This window comes from Aphelocoma coerulescens, chromosome 8 (assembly GCF_041296385.1).
Source record: "Aphelocoma coerulescens isolate FSJ_1873_10779 chromosome 8, UR_Acoe_1.0, whole genome shotgun sequence".
Taxonomy (NCBI): Eukaryota; Metazoa; Chordata; class Aves; order Passeriformes; family Corvidae; genus Aphelocoma; species Aphelocoma coerulescens.
The window spans coordinates 2,492,482-2,507,230 of NC_091022.1; the positions used below are offsets into that span (position 1 = coordinate 2,492,482).

Sequence of the window (14,749 nt, forward strand, 5' to 3'; positions counted from 1 at the left end):
AATACACCACCAACACAATTTATCGCTCATATAACCTTCCCATAAGCAATGCTACAACAATCCTATAAACCACTGATTTAAGCCTCCACAGTCACATCCATGTCAGTATTAGAATTACCCTGTTGTTTTACTCAGGCTTTAGAAAGCTGTATGTAGTGGTGAACCAGTATTTCCTGCACTAACAACTTAGACTCTTACCAGAATTCTACTGCCCTGATCATATAGCCTGGATATTATTCCCATCCTCTTACCCACCTAGAAACGCCATAAACGTGAACAACTTACTGTAATTGGAAGCCTGGGAAGTGTGGTTGAGTTGGTATCAGAAAGTTCCTTTTTCACTGTACAGTATTTCTTTAGGATGGTAACAGAATGACACTCGGTTCAGTCAGAGCTCACAGCTACCTCTGCCAAAGGCTGCAGCATCCATGAGATTTTAGAACACTGCCTGTAACAAAAGGAGCTGCTGAACACTTGCCTGCTTTACACTGAAGCATGCTGATGCCCCAGGATGGAGTTTTCACACCACTCTTCTGATTCTTCAAATTATTTTTACGGGGACAAACTTGTCACTAATGGCAGAGTAAGATTTTTCTCACTGGTTTTTGTTGCAAGGTATTTTTGGGGTTGATCTGTACAAAATGCAGCCTCATCAGAAGCAGAAGTTTTCTTCACACTCTAAGGAGGAAAATTTCCAAACTCTGGAAACCGGCCTGTCTGGTTATCCTGAGAAATGCACTGACAGCTTTCCTGAGAAAGCCTTTGCTAAGCTTCCAGTTTCACAGAATTACAGAATCAATTAGGTTGGAAAGGACCTCCAAGACCATTGAGTCCAACCTAGGAACATCCCCACCTTGTCACCCAGCCCAGGGCACTGAGTGCCACGTCCAGTGGTTCCCTGAACAGTTCCAGGGATGGGGACTCCACCACCAGCCTGGGCAGCCCCTTCCAATGCCTGACCAGCCTTCCCGTGAAGAAATTCCTTCTGAGGTCCAATCTGAACCTCTCCTGGCTCAGCTTGAGGCTGTGTCCTCTTGCCCTGCTCCCTACAAGCCAGGAAAGTAACAGTACTAATTCTAGCAAGGCCCTTCTTCACACAGTCCCATAAAAGCCTGGAATTGTGTGATTGGTGGGGACAAGACGAAGAAATGGAGTTCTAAAACTTCATTTTTTTTAAAATGCATCATTCATCTCCACAAAGTTACATACCTGGCCCACTAAAGACATCAGTTCATTCCTTGGACAAGGGATGCTGCTGATCACTCCGGTGCAGTCTTGCCTCACACCAAGAATTCCCAGGGACTGAGCAAACAAGGTGTTCCCAAGCAACAGTTTCAGCTGATGCTTTTCTAACCCTGTTTTACAGCTATTATTGCTCAAATCAAGATAGCACATACAAATGTAACAGTACCAGCCTCTGAGAAAACTCCTATTTCTAACAGAATTGTTTTGTTACATAAATGGTGGAATTGGAAAAAACCAGAGTGAAAGAATGGATGTTGTCTGCTTCTTGACCTTAACAAGAAGTTAAAAAAAAATTCTCTACTGGATGATGGAAAGAGATAGGAGAAAAAATGTCTGTTCCAACAGAGCAGAATTGTGATTTATTGCCACCCATTTGTTACCTGCTATTTTATTTCTTATACCAATCTCGCATCCAACAGATGAAGAGCAGTGTAAGTCACCCACCCTACCAGCCATCCTGGACATCAGACAAAGTAGGACTGCTGAGTTTAGGAGCACAGCCAGCTTAAAAAATAACTTTAATGGAAACACAGCCCAGCAAGACCAAGCTCTCCATGAGGGCAATGGGTGCCACCACCACGCAAGCAACGGCAAACAGGCTCCAGCATTTGCTTCTTTTGATTTCATTCACCCCCATATTGTTCAACCTTTCACCCATGTTTTTAATCCAGTTAAAATCTCTCTTTTGGAGCAGAACTCTGAGTCTTGCGAATAGTTTTTGTTGATCAAAATCCTTCTTGGTTTGCAACTGCTTTCTGTTAATTGTTCATGCTGTGGAGACTTGCAGTTCCCAATTTAAACTAAAAAGCAGCAGTAGAAAATGTGCTATTTGACACCTTGCTATCAGGAGGAACCACCTAAACACACACCTTTGCAAAGAATTCAAACTTCCTTTAGTTTCAGTCCCCTCTTACAACAGCTCTTCCTCTCTTCCACTCATTCTGCTTCCACCCACAATGCTCTCAGGAGAACATGGAGCACTGCTTGCTAGAAAAGCCTGAAAAAACCTGGCTACAACTACATGGAAAAGGCAGAATCAGAAAAAGAGAAGAATGACAAAATAAAAAAAAATTAAATATATATAAAAATGAATGAAAAATAGGAGAGTGAAAACAACCCATTAAATTTAACTGGTAACAGTATTTCTGTCAGTAGTGTAACCATCGGTTCCAGGGACACAACATAACAATCAGAAAGTAGATTTAGATTAAGTAACTGTAATCCCTATCTTGACTAAAAAAATGATCCTCGTGTAATGTATGTGTTAAAAGAAAATAATCCATTTTCAGATCCCAGTAAGTCTACAGACTAGATGTGAAGATTGTTTACTCGTTGTCATAAGAACTCCACAGTTGTTGCGTTACCTATATGAGATTTTGGGTTGCTCAGCAATCCTGAAACATCAGGCCAAGTCTTTTTAGGAGCTTCAAGTGAGTGTTTGGGAATTTTACCTTAAATCCCCAGGTATCCAAGTGCTGTTCTATCTCTGCTACACCTCAAAAAGCATCACAATATCCAAAGCTCTAAAGGCCGTGAGATACAATTTTTGTCTCCAAAAGTCCTTGCTGTTCTTGATTAATTATTGCCACTCTAACAGCCATTTGAGAATGACCTTTAAATTTAAAGATCTTTCCCTGTGGGTATCTACCTTGTAATACTGAGGTTTAGAAGAGGAGCAGTGAGGTTACTGATAGGCCAGGAAGAGGGAACCTCTGAGAGGCAACCAGGGAGCATCAAGAAGTGCAAAACTGATTAGAATCCATCTGGATTGGCTACTGGTCATATCTTCATAATTAGGGGGGGTGGGGGGGAAGGTGGATTTATCTTAGATAGAGAATTTATACCTGAAATACGAAAAAATATTAGTTGAAGGTTAAAGAGTATAAAGAGAACATAAGCTTAGAGACTGAGAAGGTGCCAGAACAGATAGAATCTGGATCATCAGGTATTTTCTTCAAGATAAAAATAACAATGCACAACCAGGAGAAAAGTGGCTGTTTGAAGCCACCAAAAAAAACCAATCTTTTTTTCCCCCTAAGCAATTTTTAGTAATAAAATTAAGTAATTAATAAAAATTTAGGAATTAAAAAAGCAACAAGCTTTTCTAAGTAATCTTCTCCTTCACAGGTCTAAATAAATTATATTCATAGGAAAAAAAAGAAGAAAATTATAGAAATCAAACCCAGTAAAGGTCAATATAACTAAGTTACTTCTCTTTTCTTTCACTCTCTGCCCTACTGAGAGAAATAAATTAACTAATCAGAAGTGTAAAAAACCAATTGCTCCACAAGCCAATATTTGATAACAATACAAAGAAACACCCTCACAAATAAGGTGAAGGTTTTAGGCAAAATATTCTGCTCACACTTCAAACCTACACCTTTGCACAACTTCCCACACTGGCTGAAGGGAATTAATGCTTTGCAGTATCACTCTCATTGAACACCATTTTGTCATTGAGGGGTCAGTGCTGGCAAAGGATGACTCTGGTTGTGCTTTGTTCTGTTTGCTTCAAGGTTTCGGGAACACCGACTGGATGAGTTCCAGTCCCAATCTGGAGCTCATTCCACGCTCCCAGATGGGATCTCTGCAGGTGATAGGGTGAGGAAGAAGGACATTCTCCTTCACCCTAGCTCAGAATGGATTTGTGCCTTTCCCTAAACACAGATTTACCTCCTGTGAGTTCCCAGCTAATAATGAAATGAGTGTGAATTGAACATTGCCCATTTTTACAGCCTCTCACTATGTGTTTGAACAATATTTCTTGTTCTAAAAACAAGCCATCAAACCAAAAAGAAGGAAAGTGCCCTTTCTATCAGTGTTGAAAGCAAGTTTTCAGACATGCTGCTTTATCAAAACTACACATCTGTTAGGAGAAGTAAACAACTGGGTCAATGTTAGTGACAATTTTCTAAATGTTACAACTAAAATAATTATAAATATTACGAATATGTATTTTTACATACATATTCAGAGCGATGATTTTGCTGCCAATCTTCCAAACCAGACCTAAAAGATTGGAATAGTTACCAAACCAGGATACCAATTCCATGGCACAAAATACTGAATTCCCATTCTAACTGTGAATTCATCGAACTCCAAGAAGAATGAAATCTAAATATAACACAATGTATGCTAATATTGCCCTAATTTTGAGAGAAACTGATTAATAAGAAAGCAGGTCAACTCAAAACACTGCCAGAGATGCTGCTGCAAAGAAGCAAAAGTGAAGAGATTAAATCAAGATAAATCATTCTGTCCAGTTCTAACAGCAAAAGCCACAGGCTGAACTTGACTTGAAGGCATGAGGTTATTTTGTTGTGGACGATCAAGGCAGAAGAAGAATAAACTGAAGTGTGGCCAACAACCTTCTGTTATGCACAAAGTTCTCACAGGATGAAAAAAGGCTTCTTGTAGCAGCAGTCAAGGAAGCAAATATCTAACAAAAGTTCTACACACCATAAAACAGTTACAGAACATTTTTCTTTTTTAAGATTACAGTCTCATATAAATAAAAAAGAAGGTTTTTCATAAAAAGTCCCCCACACACTCCCTATAGCAGTTGAGATTCCAACTCTAATTTTGATTTTTCAAACAGTCCATCAGACAAACTGGACAGGAACAGATGACAGCAACAAAAGTAAGACTGAATCAAGATTAAATCTCAATCTTTCATCTAGTCATAGAATGGTTTGATGCCTTTTATATTCGTATGGTCATATTTCACTTCAAGGAAAAATGGCCAATATCCCATTAAATTAAACAAAATCAGAGCAATGCAATTAGGCGGAAAGGGAAGGCTCGACAAAGAAACTGAAACAAAATTTAGCCAAACTCCTTGGAGATACAAAGTAGAGATACAAAGTTTTTAAAAGTGTAACTCAAGGATATTATTTGAGCTGTTCTGGATTTACCAAAACAATCTATATTTAAAGGATTTTTGTACTAATGTGAAGTAATATCGCATAATATTCCTAGAAGTAGTGTTTTTACATGCCTGAAAAAATAATGCTGCTGTCAAATCCTGCCTGTCAACTGGCTTATTCCAAAAGCAGACTGAAAATGTGAAGTGCAATGCAACAAAGGAGAGCTAAGTGCCCTCTCCCTTCCCTCTTTCATGGTCTGTGATTTTTTAGCAGTATTTTTAAACAGAAATGAGAGATGGGATTTTTGGTACAGATGTTAACACATTGTCTCCAGCCAAGCACACGAACACAGAGGCACATTTGTTTCATTAGCAATGCCCCTGCTCCACTCCAGGCTGCTGCAAAGGAGGTCTCGTGAGCCATGTGTGTAGCTCCCAAAAAATCAGGATTTAGGGCTCACCGTATCACTGCTAGGCTGAATATGCAAAACTGAGTTAAACTTCCTTGAAGTTCCTGGGCTCCCCTGAGGGAATGGGAATTTTCTGCAGAAGGAATGAAGGGTTGGACCAAAATGTACAGAAGTAACTGTGCTAACATACAATCATACTGAAAAGCTACAGAAATGCTTTTGGATAAAAAGATTGCCAAGTCTTGATGATTTCTAGACTGCAAACATTGTTAGGAGACATATTAGAAACGCCTGCCAGTGCCCACACCTTCCTTTTTCAGTATTTTAAATTGTCAGTGACAACAGTATTTCCAGTATGGTAACAGAAAAAAAGCCTACAACATAATCCAAATATCCACCTGAAATTTCAAAGTTTTCTGTACAAGCACTTTTCTTTTCAAACAGTAATTACTTTACGAGAAAAAACCAAAAATACTCATGGTCTTGCTGGCTTCTGCAACATGATGAGAAATTCAATTCTGCTCTAAGAAAACAAAAAAGACAAACTCAGTCGTCAAAATAACTTCAACACTGACATCCCAAACTGCAATTTTGCCTGACATTTTCCCATCTTTTCCACAACATGAAGAAGAGCAAGATGATTCAAGCTAGCCTGAAGGTGCAGGAGTACATGGAGCTGCAACACAGGAAAACAAATCTGAGCACAGAGAATTCACTTCAGGATTTAGGCACTCAAATCTAGCAAAGGATTGACCAAGAATGCACCTTAAAAAAAAAAAAAAAAAATCACATTTTATTCACAGAACATGACTAGCAATAGTGGTTTTAAAAGCAAATGAGAAAATGTTATTAGGGTCAAACCTACGTTAACTGATCCAATTTTAAAACGAAAGGAGTAGGATGGAACAGCCTTCCTCTCTAGAAAACTAACAAGGATATATAGTTTTGGAGATTTGCTGACAGGCAGAGCTGTTTCCAATTCTATAAATACAGCAGTGACAGTTCTTTCCAGATCTAGTTTGAGTTCTGGTTTCTTTTCTCGATAGATAACACATTATTTCAGAAAACAGATAACATTGTGCTGATTAGGAGTGGAACAATGTTGTTGGACTGGATCCTCATCACAGCTCATTAAGGTACTTGCCTCGACTTTGCTGTTACTTCATTATTAACTTTGGGGAGTGCAGAAGTACTTGAGAAAATACCAGCTGGTTGCTGGGAACTGCAAACTGTGTGTCAGCCACACAGGCTGTCGGGGCAAAGAAATTTTATCACAGATTTTCTTTTCTTAAATACAACATGGCAGTCCCCTTTCTTTTATCCTGTAGGTTTGATACAACAAGTTGTGGAGGACCTGTTGGACTTCTGCTGAACCAGCTGCAGATTGGCTGGGGTACTCGACTTACCCACGTGGAGTGTCAGCAACCCTGCTTTTGCAGCATCCCTTTGGCTTCTAAAAAGTCCTGCTATTTAGATAGGGTTAAAAAGCCCTTCCTGCTATGACTGCCCATCAAACAGCTTGGCTCTTAACTACTATATATATTTTTTTCCCAAGTAAAAGTATATCCCCAAATACTTGATCTCAGAACTAGCAATATAGTCCCTTCACAACTGCTTGTTGGTGCTTTTCCAGAAGGTATTTTGTTTCCCTAGCAAGGAAAGATGGAGACAGCTGATCATCCTGACACTTCCCTCACTGCCACCTTGCACACACATACAAAGACACACAGCCACAGATGTTCATTTCTCACTCAAAATTTTATTCAGAAAAAGCAGCTGAAGTAAACTGGGCATTCTATTCCTGACAGACCAAATGTGAAAAGAAACATCCAGAGTGAGTAAATGAGAAGCAGAAAGGATGTACTGAGGGAAGAGAGCAGGAAGGTAAGAGCAGACACTGTGGGTCTGCCCGTAGCTGCCCGGGCATCAACCCTGGCTGGGACAGCAACCAGGAGCAGATGCCTGAGGATGAGGGTAAGAACAGGGCAAACATCCTCGGGCATACAGCCTCCCCCACCACAGTCTCCCAGCCTCAGGTACTCTGCAGCACATGGACTCTGGGGCCAGAAGCACGATGATGACAGCATTTAACACACTGTTCCTCCCTAAACTCTCCTGAATTTTTAACCCATGTCAGCTTTTACCATCCAGAGAGTCTTTGGTCAGTGTCTCCCATGATTCACTGCACACACAGTTTGTTTTCATAGTGGGTACTTATGCCCAGCTCTCCCCCAGGACAATCCCAACCCCACAGATTTCTCAAACTCCCCTGTACCTTAATCTTCCTTTCTAAGTTGAAAAATCCTAGAGACTTTAACTCTCCTCTAGAGAAAAAGAGTTCCTTTGCTGCTCCTCAGAATTCCTTCCAGCTGTGCTACCGTGGGCTAGTTACGTTTGGGATTCAAGGTCCAGGCACATCATGGTGATGGTAGAGATGATTTCTAGTAATCTTCTTAATTATTTTTATAATTACTAATATCTCAACACTTCTTGGTAAGCCACGGCTCGTTAAACTACTGTCTCTATAATGTGACTTACAGAAACCCAAAATCCCCTGACAGGAAAGAGATCAAATTCATTTTATTATTGCATGAAAACCAAGACCTGCTTTTCTTCAGAACTGATATTTAATCTCTTGAATTTCATCTGCCCTTGAAATCCAAATCTTTCCTAAAACAAATTATCAGCAGGTATTCCTCACATACACCACATTTCAAATGTCTTTATACCAATGTAAAGAATTTTCATCTTGGTATATTTTTAAACAAAATCAATACCATTATTGCAAGAGCACTTCGTTATGATTTTTATTTTCAAATTACAGGCATTACTAATGCAATGAATTTCATAAAATAAGATGATCACTCAAGTCCAATTGTATCAATGACCAACCATCACAGACATTCTTCTCCCAAAAAAGGGAGGGGGTTAAGTGGACAGAACTTCCAGCAGCACTTAAGCAACAACCTTCCTGTTCCACCATCAGAGCCAGAGGAAATACAACAGACACATAAATTATCTCCATAAACCCCATTCAAAATACTGTTTCACCACAAAATAGTTTCTTTAGTTAGCAACCTTTACAAACAAAATCAGAGGCAAACGTTTTAGCCCAAGAGAGGATGTTAGAGAACTTGTTATCTCTCACTGAGGCTCTTGCCAAGACACCTGAAATCTGGTAAACAAGGTACAGCAAGACTTCTTTCAGATGCAATGAAATGCAGCCTAAGTACATTTCAGACTGGATGCAGTTCCCTTCAAGGACATGACCTTTCCAATACTCCACAAAAGTTTTTACATGAGTCAAGTGAAGAACACAGCTACAAAATGGCAAAATTGGATTGAAAACTCTAATTTAAAATTGAACTTCAAAAACCCAAAAGCCAGAGATCAAGTAAAGCACAGCCAGAAAAGGAAAATAATGAATTGGAGTTCCCAAAGTGAGAGATCACAGAAAACACGTGAGTCCTGAGTTGAAAAATCAAAAATCATGACCATAATTTCATTAGGGCAGCACATAGTTCTGCTTACATGTGTTAGACTTCTTTCTTTTCTGTAGAGCATCTTCATAAACCAACATGAGATAATTGCCTGGACAGTATCAAATATCCAGTATGGCAGAGAGAGTAGTTTTGGATAATCATCTTGCATTTACAGCCTGTGTTTGCTGTCTTGGCTTTGGCAATTTCAGCACACACTTAGACCATACCCATCTTGAGCCACAAAGTGCTCCCCAAAGCCCTTGAAATGCACCAAAAGCTGCCACTGAAACCTTGCCATTCTATGACTATTTACAATCCTTATGTACACACAGTTGCATTAAAACTCCCTATAAAAACTGCAGTGCCTGAAAATCTACCTGATTATAATGAAATTCTCAAATGAAGATCCTTCTGGCCTGCTGAGGGCACAGATGAAAACCAGACTACTCTGGTCTTGACCTAATAACAATTCATTACTCACAGCATATAGACCTCTCTTTTAAAAATTATAACGAATTTCCTTACCATTAAAAACTCAAACACAGCTCTGCAAAGTCTTGCTGGGGCAGTTTAAGGCATTATTGCTTTCAGCTGTCTCCCACCTCATCTGTAGAGGATTAACTTCACCAGTAGGAGTTTAAGCAGAGGACAGACAGGTGCTTCAGCCCTACCCACCACTACCCCAAACTGAGTTTGTGCAGAGCTGCCAATGACCCCAAACAACTGAGATATGAGGAGGTTCAGCCAGTGTCTTTCCTAAGGCAGAACAAATTTATTCTATCATGGAAAACATCATTTGTCCATTTACAATTCTAAATTTAGTTGTCCCACAAGAACTTTTCAATAATACCTGCACAAGCATAAACAACACTGGAGAGGTGATACAAGGAGTGGAAACCTTCACCTGGGACAGGTATTTGAAGATGTTCCTGCCTAAAGTGTATGAAATTTGAAGTAGTACATGTTTTCACAAGTGACTTGGGACCCTCTGTTATACCTGCCCAAACCACTACCCTATCCCTCATTTAAATATCTCATAAAATTGACTTCTTCCACGATGAGAAGAATTTCTGCTTATTTAAATAATACACAGAACGAGGGGAAAAAAAGACATTTAAAGAAAACAAAGCAACAAAGAGCAATGCTGTCAAGATGCACAAGTGCCCTCACATGTCAGATGACACTGACATCTCTGAGCTTCCCCTTCTCAAACCCCTGGTGTTTGTCTCTTTTCCTAACACTGCCAGCTGCACATTTTAGATTGCAAGCTTTGAGGCAGGGATCAACATCGCATAGGAAAGAAGAAACTCTCTTCCCTGGTAATCACTGCACTTAGAAAAGTTTCATCTTGCTCCCAGTCACCTTTTTTTTGTCCAGACAGAGTCACATGGTGCTTACAACGAAAACCCTGCAGTGCCGGTGTCACAGTCTGCTCCAGAGGGTTAAGTCTGGCAGCAGGTGGTGTAAAACTGGGATAAAGTCCCAAAGATTTTACTGCCTGAAATTACTTTTCCTAGCCACTGGTCAGTGCAGCTGAAAGCCCTAAGGTTTCCTTATATTCATCCTACCTTTCCTAGTACTTGCACAAAGGGGGAGCCCGAAGAAATTATGGATGTGAAAGTGAGGGGTTTTCAGTATTTTCTCAGGGCTGTGCTGGGGCATGGAGCCATTAACAGCTTCTTCTCCATTCACATCCCACTCCTTTAGCACTTACAGCTCATGGAGCTCAGGGGATTGTCCTAATATCAGATGGGGAAATGAAGATTTTCTTTACAGAAAGACGAGAAAAATCCATGTGTAGGAATCTCCTCTTGAATAGCCCACATCACTTTCATCCAATCAACAATAATGGCAAAGACTTTGGTTAACAATTAAAAATGCTGAGATCTATGCATAAGTTCAGCACATACTTAGAAAAACATTAAATATGTCTATGTAAAATAGGGGGAAAAAAATCAGGTTTTACTTGAACTCTGTATTTGGCTTAGCAAAAACCATGTAATCTCTGGAAAGTGCTATCTTTAAGCAATGTTCCAGGCAATGCTGCAAATGACAGGAGAACACTACCTCAGTGATGCTGCCACTTCTGGAAAGGTCTACAAAGTAATTGGCATTTGGTTAACAAAGCAGTTAATGGCTTGGTTTGGCTATTCAAATGACATATATGAAATTTTTCAATTAAAAAAACCCAACAAAATCAATCCAATTCAGTTCTTCGGTAGAAGGATGCACCATTCTATCCATAAAAAAAGAGCCAGAGGGAACAGCGGGCAGGGATGAAGTCAAAAGGCTTAAACCTCTCCTTTTGGTGACAGGGACAATAAAACTAAAGAGCTGCAAATCAGCTGGTCCCGGTGGATGGCTGAGGAAGCCACTGCCACCTTCACTGACATTGCTCCCCCTGCTGAACCTCTGGCACTGCTCCCTGGCAAACTCAGCTCCAGGACCACGGGGCTGCCCAGCGTGCTGCACCTGAGCTGGAGAGCTGCTAAAGGGATATTCCCACCCTGGAACAGCAGCGACCTGGGCTCAGAGATGCAGATCCCCGGCATTCCAACAGCAACTTTAAAAAATAAAGCATCTGTATACTTAGGTGTTTAGCTACAACTGTAATATGGAAAGATAAAAGAGCTCCACGTTGAAATGAAATAGCTAATGAAATAACTCCTCATTAAATCTCAATTTCTAATATCGACTGCTAAGTTAATTTACCCATAAAAGGACATTTTACTACTTCTGCTGAGTGTAAAAACTAAGTGTACTCAAGGACGTTCTATTGCCAAACACTAATGAATGAAAATTAATCATTAACCAATAAAACCACCGTTTTTAAAAGGTCTTCCTAAACTACCTGTGAAGGCAGCTCAACAAAGCAACTTTTCCCAACTTTTCAGCAGAGGAAGCACAAAGACTGCACAAAAATAAAACTGGCACAGTACCTCATGCTTTACTGAGTACAATTACAAAATGGATTCTTAAACAGAAACTGGGAAAGAAAATCTTACTCTAAGACAGTAAGTAAACCTTCAAAGATAGCAATGTGTTTTTCAGCACTACAGTTCCCCTTCCCTTTAAAGAACAGCATTTTAAGAAGAAATTTACTCAGCCTGAAAATAAGGAAGCACATAGAATTTGGTGAAGAAAAAAACACCTTTCTGGTAGTTCTTTTGCTGCCATTACACCATTGTTTGGACTTTTCCTTGGGCTGCAGACATGATGTTCCAAAAATGGTAAGGCAGTCGACCTTGACGTTGCCCCTGGTGTGCTGCAAGCATAAGTATCCCAGAGAAATGTAACAGCACAACATAATCTACCTGCATAAAGGAGTTTTTCATATATATATATATATATGTATATATATATGTATTTGTTTTGCTTATCTATCAGGCATATAGCTTCATTTCTTCATTTCGCATTTTACAGCTGTTTCCTTTTCATTACCTGTATTATCAACAATGACTTTTTCACATAACTTCTTTAGTCAGTGTCTGGTCTCCTCTTTACCAGGTATTTCATAAATGATAAAGATCTTCAGGCCCATGAAAGTGGGAGCCAGCTTTAAAAGTATCATTGTTTAATCAGGTTTTCATACAAGAACTTCAGGCTTTATATAATGACAGAATGAAAATCCAAAGTGACAGATTGGGTGACTGGAATTTCTGTGACTTTTTTAATCCATTAAAATGCCCAGCGTTCTAATTCTGGAAGAGAATTTAGCACCAGCTGGAGTCCTCAGAAAGCATTAGTAAACAGTAATAGAATGTCCCTCAAATAAAAATTTTAACTCATGAATTTAGAAAACCCTTCCATAAAATGAAACACACACACTAAATTTAAAGATTCACGTGACTGACCAGGTCAAATCCGGTCACCTGGGAAACAGAAAGAAGAAAAGCAATACTTAAATCCACTGAGGATGTTTAATTTGACAGATTCCAGTACAGAGAATAGGTTGAAATGTGAATTTACAGCAGCTGAAATTCAGGGTCCAGGTAAGCAAAACAGTGTTCCTGCACCAACAACATGAAGCCAACGTTCAACAAACGAAAAAACTTTGAAAGGGGGGTGAAGAACCTTGGAACCTACAAGTCAGTTCCAGGGCTTTGGATTTCTCCTATATTCTCTCCCTCTAAGAACAGCCTGAGGAAAAAGGAAATCTCTAGTTGCACCCAACAAATCCACACACTGAACACGATGGCAGAGAGGAAGATAATGCTACCTGTGCCCTTCAGAGTGAGCAAGCTTTGTGGTGCAGCCCCTGAGGCCAAGCCCTGCCTGTGACCTACCCTTTTTGGGCAATAAAGCTTGAAGTTGCTGTACATCAACTGCACGTGCTGAGGTCACACAAACAGGGTTCAGCTAAGGCACAACTGACCCAAGTGAGTTTGCTTGGGTGTTCCTACACATCTGGAGTTACAATACCACACTCACAACACATCTGCTGCCTGCAGGCTGGGTTCAATAAGCGTTAGTTCGACTTCAAGCACTTGCTAGAACTTTTCTTGCATTTCGGAAGGTCCCATAGAAACTTGTCACCAGAAATGCCAGTGAAAATCAGAAGCTCTAAGCAGCCAGCTCTGGAGCACAGATATAAAATGACTTGATTGGTAGGAAACCAGCCCTGTGAATTGTGAGAAATAGGATATTTCACTGCTCCTTGTCTAAGTCTTGCCCACCGAGGGCCTACTAAGCAGGAAAAAATGACAAAATAATGACAAAACTAAATGAATCCACATCGTGTTTGTGGAAGAGCTGGGGTTACACAACCCTATAGAGCAGCAGCGAGCCAAAAGAGCCTCCCAAAATAAACATCAACTTGTCAAAAGAAGGCAGCAAATACATTCCTGTAGACATGGAGCACTATGAGATCCGTGCAAAGGATACCATTCATTTTTCCCTAAAACCTATGAGAGCCAAGTTTCAGCAGCAGCTCAGCCCAGCTCCAGGAATGTTTCAAGTCACGTTTGAATCTACTCTGAAGATGAGCAATGCCAGAAATCAGAATAAGAACATTTTAGACATCAAGTAAGCAGCTTTGAAATTTGGATTTGAAATTGTTCACTTGAGTCCTAACCCGAAAGGACCTTCAAGGAGAACAGAGTGTAACATCAGGGAACTAACGCCAAGGCTGAGTTTGATTGATATAATACTACTTTATTCCATTGTTTCAACTTTCTTACAGGTTAAAAAAATGTACAGGGGTTCAGAACCACCTCAACAGAACAAAGAGTACAGCATTAAGGGAGCTCTAGAGTCAAACCACAAGTGTGCACACGTGGTCAGCTTTCATTACAAAAAGTAATAGGCACAATCTTTACATATGCATTTTGGTGAAAGAAGGAGTAATAGTGCAGTGTTAAAAGGCACCAATAATCAATAATTGGGCCTTTTTAAAAAGCCAATAACCATCTAAGAAAATGACATTTGGTTCAAAGTTATAATTTAAGTATTGTATTGACTGGCATGCATCTGAACCCCTGGCAATTTATTACACAAACCTAATGTGTGCCCTTGCAAAATCAAAGGATTTCATGAAAGTCAGTTCAGTACAAAAGGACACACTAAAGCTCTTGGCCTGTATTTAACACTGAACTGTCTTGTTCACCTCCTCTGAGAACACATGTCTAACAAAGAGCTGCACAGAAGTATTTCTCTTGAAGCAAGTGTGAATTTTTAATCCGGTAGCATTGACCTATTCCATGTGCTATGAAAACATGAGGCACAATTTACGCTTTCTCTTAAAAAAA

General features: G+C 39.9%; 1 protein-coding gene across 4 annotated transcripts in view; it reads right to left on the bottom strand.

The window, feature by feature from the left end:
* The window catches only part of RABGAP1L (RAB GTPase activating protein 1 like), a 236,230-nt gene that overhangs the window by 139,338 nt on the left and 82,143 nt on the right, over nt 1–14,749 (bottom strand). The window lies entirely within an intron of this gene.